General features: G+C 38.0%; 1 pseudogene; it reads left to right on the top strand.

The window, feature by feature from the left end:
* The first annotated feature begins 1615 nt into the window (after window positions 1-1615).
* LOC132191032 (uncharacterized) lies at window positions 1616-4866 on the top strand (annotated as a pseudogene).
* The last annotated feature ends 569 nt before the right edge of the window (window positions 4867-5435 follow it).

The following is a 5435-nucleotide window of genomic DNA, read 5'->3' as shown; positions in this document are numbered from 1 at the left end:
AACATTTTTTCTATTTTTTATCTTATTTTATTTTTTAAAAATAAATAAGGCAAAAGTTGGACTTTTGTTGGGCAAAAAAGTTGGGTCCCTATCATTCCTCCTAACTTAATAGTACTTTAGCAGCCATCAAGTCAGCTTGGGATACAGTATGATTACTTGTGTTTTGTACAGTAATTTCACTGTGAAATTCTTAAAATTTTAATGATTATTATTTCTATTTAAGTAGTTCAAATTTTATCATTTCAATATTTGTCACCTTTAAGAGTTTTAATTCATTATATCTCATTACGTTGTATTCTAAAATGATAAAATCTCAATTAAGTAGAGTTTTTTTTTTTTTTTTTTGAAAAGAGTCTGTTTAAAAAAAATTAACCGGAAGGTTCTTGCTCAGCAAGTACAATATTCTGGAGACACAGAGGACTGTCATCAATTCAGACTTGTTCCAAAGACTTACTAAGAGCTAATTTCACTAAACTATGAGCTGCTTCGCCTCTCTTCTTACGTGACCAACAACGCAACTCTGTAAGCTATTGAGAGTAACTCGAATATCTTCTATTAATTAGAGTTCATTTATCCAATAGGAAGATGTAACAATTATAAAGCTATAGCTGCTTACTTTTCTCCGTATCTTCTTTTCATTTTTTATTGAAATTACAAGAAACCACAAACAGAGAAGCCAAAAAGCTACTCTAGCTAGAACAAGCAAAAAAGGGATGGAACAGGTATTTGCCGTTACAAATGAGAGGAGGAGTGAGATGGGAAATAGGTGGGATTAATGCAGCCAGTGTGAATTATAGCTGCGACCCAAAAAGCCATGGGGTGGGCACAAAAATGTGAATTATAGCTGCAACCCAAAAAGTCACGTGGTGAGCATAGAAATGAGTACTTATGTGAACTATCTAAACTTTCCAAAGAGAGTCGGCAAGTCCGCAATCTTCCAAATAAGAGCTCGGGAGAGAGTTGAAGGGCCAAAATAAACCCCTATTATTAAAAGGAAGATACATATGTTATGTATCTTCCTTTTAATAATAGGGGTTTAAGAGCCTAACTAAAAATAATTGTTAAACATCAATCATGTATAGTAGCTCATACATGGAAATTGTAATGCTACTTCATACCATTGATCTGGTTAATTAGGACAATGCCTCAAACTCACAGCATCCAAAAGAAGGTCAAAGAGGATAAAAGTAGCTAAAAAAGGCATTAAAAGCTCCTAATTGTATTTAAAAATTATTGCAATTGCTTGAAATTCCTCGGAAATTGCATGGACCTTGATCCCATTTTCTCATCCTCACCTGATATAAGAAATCATCCCATTTATGAGGTGGATCTCGAATTAGCCGCTAATTTCATCTGCATATATCGTCACTTCCAATCGCAAAAAGCCATCTTATCCAAATTAATTGTAAATTATATGCAAACGGTCAACTCTTCTCCTAGACATAAAAAAAAGATATATAGTAACCGACATCGACCTTCACCAGTAATGATCATCATGGAAAAGATGAAACAATTTCTCATGCATTTAGATTCTGTACGTGAACAACGAAAGAAAACAAAGAGAAAAGGGTTGTATATATGCGCCTTAAATGAAGCGCTGAACCAACACAAAAGCATGGGATCATCAACCTTTGGGAAGAAGGTATGCTCTCTAATAATACTCTTCTTTTTGTTTGCTCTGTTGGTTGCATCACCGAATCTTGCTTCTAATGAAGAAGCTGATGCTCTTCTCACATGGAAAGCAAGCCTCCCAAAAGAAGCCCAGTCTCAGCTATCTTCGTGGACTTTGCTTCCCAAAAATGCCGCCAATTCTTCTACCAATCTCAATTCAACCACAAACCCATCATGTTCTTGGTCTGGCATTTATTGCAACCTTGTTGAAAGAGTCATCGGTATAAATCTTACATATTTAGACCTACAAGGTTCACTCCATGAATTTTCATTCTCGTCTTTCCCTACTCTCGAGTTTGTTGATCTCAGTACGAACTCACTCTTTGGAACCATCCCACCTCAAATCAGTTACCTCTCCAATCTTATCTATCTTGATCTCTCCATCAATCAGTTCTCAGGGAAAATCCCACCAGAAATTGGCCTGCTGACAAACCTTGAGGTCTTGAGCTTGTTTAAAAATCAGTTGAACGCCACAATTCCTCCAGAAATAGGTCAGTTGAGGTCTCTTGATGAGCTTGCTCTGTACAGCAACTCCCTAAACGGTCCCATTCCTTCTTCTTTGGGCAATTTAAGCAAATTGGCTTACTTGTACCTCTATGGCAATCCACTATCCTGTTCCATTCCTTCAGAAATTGGAAATCTTTCCAATTTGGTTGAACTTAGCATTTATGCCAGCAGTTTAACTGGTCCCATCCCTTATACTCTTGGAAACTTAAGAAGGTTAACTCTGTTGGACTTGTCTCAGAACAAACTTTCTGGTTCCATCCCCACAGAAATAGGACATATCGAATCTTTGAAGAATCTAAGCATTGCAACAAACAATCTTGTCGGTTCTATCCCGACATCATTATGTGACCTCGGAAACCTTACACTTCTCCATCTCTTCCAGAACAACTTGTCAGGTCCCATTCCAGAAGAGATAGGAAACGTGAAGTCTCTTGTGAGTCTCGACTTGAGAGAAAATAAACTCAACGGTCCTCTTCCAGCTTCAATTGGTAACTTGAGCAACTTAGAGGTTTTGTACATTCGTGACAACCAACTCTCTGGTTCCATTCCTCTAGAGGTAGAAAATCTCATGAAGTTGACAGTATTTCGAGTGGCAAGAAACCAATTCACTGGTTATTTGCCATCAAATATTTGCCGAGGTGGATTGCTTCAAAGCTTTACCGCAAATGGTAATAATCTCACAGGCCCGATTCCTGAAAGCTTGAGAAACTGCACAACTTTATATAGAATTCGTCTAGACGGGAACAACCTGACTGGAAATATATCCGAAGTTTTTGGGGTTTATCCGGACTTAGTTTACATAAACCTCAGCAACAACAAATTTTACGGGGAACTTTCACCAAACTGGGGAAGGAGCTCATGGCTAACAGATCTAGAAATCGCCGGGAATCATATCACCGGTAGCATACCACCTGAGATTGGAAACGCAACTCGACTACAAGTTCTTGATCTTTCTTCAAATTACTTAGATGGGGAGATTCCTAAGGAATTCGGAAGGTTGACTTCTTTGGGGAAGCTTATATTGACAAACAATCAACTTTCAGGTGGTATACCTTTAGAGCTTGGATCCTTGACAAATCTTGAGTATCTTGACTTGTCCGCAAACAAATTGAGCAACTTAGTTCCAGGATGTATAGGGAACTTCTCAAAACTGTACCACATGAATTTGAGCCACAACGAGTTCAGCCGTGGAATTCCGACTCAGGTGGCTTACTTGGTTCAGTTGTGCGTGCTTGATCTGAGTCATAACACTCTTGCCGGAGAGATACCAACGGAGTTCACAAACTTGAAAAGCTTGGTGACGATGAATATCTCCCACAACAACTTTTCTGGCATTCTTCCGAGGGCTTTTGATGACATGCATGGCTTGATGTCTGTCAACATAGCATTCAATGAATTATGGGGTCCAATTCCCAACAACAAAGCATTTCAAGATGCCCCGATGGAAGCATTGGAGGGGAACAAAGGATTGTGTGGCCAAGTGAAAGGATTACAACCTTGTCAACCATCCACTCCCAACAAACATGTCCCACAAAGGGCCCACAAGATCGTGTTCATAATCATATTTCCTATTTTGGGAGTACTAGTACTCTTATTTGCACTTACGGGAATTATGTTAAGAAAACAGAGAAGCTCGCCGAAAAAACCAGACGAGAATTTGTATCCGATATTAACCCTGGATGGGAAAATTTTGTACGAAGAAATCATAGCAGCCACCAGGGATTTTGCTGCCACGTATTGCATTGGGAGTGGTGGACATGGAAGCGTCTATAAAGCACAGCTGCCATCAGGAAATATCGTAGCTGCAAAGAAAATCCACGCCTTATGTGATGGTGATTATGTGGCTGATCGGAAAGAGTTTCTGAGTGAGATAAAGGCATTAACACAAATACGACACCGAAACATTGTGAAGCTACATGGTTTTTGTTCAAACGCACGGCACTCGTTTTTGATTTACGAGTACCTCGAGAAGGGCAGCTTGGCCGAAACCCTAAGCAAAGAAACAGAAGCTAAAGAGTTGAATTGGTGTAGAAGGGTGAATGTTGTAAAAGATGTGGCGCATGCCTTGTCATACATGCATCATGATTGCTCACCGCCCATTGTTCACAGAGACATATCAAGCAAGAATATTCTGCTGGATTCTGATTATGTAGCGCATGTTTCCGACTTCGGCACTGCTAAGCTTTTGAAGCCAGACTCATCCAATTGGACTTTCATTGCAGGCACATTTGGATATGTAGCACCAGGTAATTAATTGTACAAATTAGTTTATATATACTTCTGTCGATTAATTAATAAACCATATTATATTATAAAAACATTAAAATATTTTTTTGGCAGAGCTTGCTTACACAATGAAGGCGACGGAGAAATGTGACGTGTATAGCTTTGGAGTTTTGGCACTTGAAGTAATCAAAGGAAATCATCTTGGCGATTTCATCTCTACTGCAACTTTGTCTCCCTCTGGTAATTACATACAAATGGAGGACATATTGGATCAACGCCTTTCAACTCCCACAATTCAAGATGAGGACGAGCTGAAAAAGATTGTAACTTGCGCAACTGCTTGTTTACGTGCAAATCCACAGCGTAGGCCAACCATGAAGATGATTTCTCAGATGTTGTCAGCCTCAACGGTGCAGATTGCAAGCATGTACAGTTAAACCTGGAGAACTTGATAGGGTCTAAATCATAAGGATAGCTACAGTGTCCACTGCGAATACATGTACATATACTTTCTGAAATCATCCAATTTTTCAAGTCATTGTCATCCCAAAGTAGGTTTCCACGGTTCAAATATCCAGAAAATTACTAGAGTCTGATCACAAAACAGCCTCCGAGGAGAATAAGGATCATACACACCTAGTGCTACTTGGCTTAACTTTGTAATATGCTAAGATATGTAATTATTTTTGTAAATTAATTTAGATGTAGTTAGCTTATGTAAATTATGGTATTTCATAATAAATATGCATGACTTAGAGAGCTCCACTAGCGTTTTGCATGCTTATGAAAATAAAGAACTTTTCGGTCCCTCTAGATCAATCCCTGAAAGGACTTGTAATATAACTAATAATTATAGTTTAATTTTTTTTTTAATTTAATTTAATTTTTTAATGTTTTTAATCATTTTAGTTTTAAAATTTTTTTTAAATTAAGTATATGGACACGTGTCAATTTTTTAGGGGGACCGTAGATTTTCAGCAATTTTTAAACAGAAATACCATCTGCATTTTTAGCCATTATCGAGATACTAT

Source organism: Corylus avellana, chromosome 9 (genome assembly GCF_965113065.1).
Source record: "Corylus avellana chromosome 9, dhCorAvel1.hap1.2, whole genome shotgun sequence".
NCBI lineage: Eukaryota > Viridiplantae > Streptophyta > Magnoliopsida > Fagales > Betulaceae > Corylus > Corylus avellana.
This window is presented reverse-complemented; position numbering and strand designations above follow the sequence as displayed.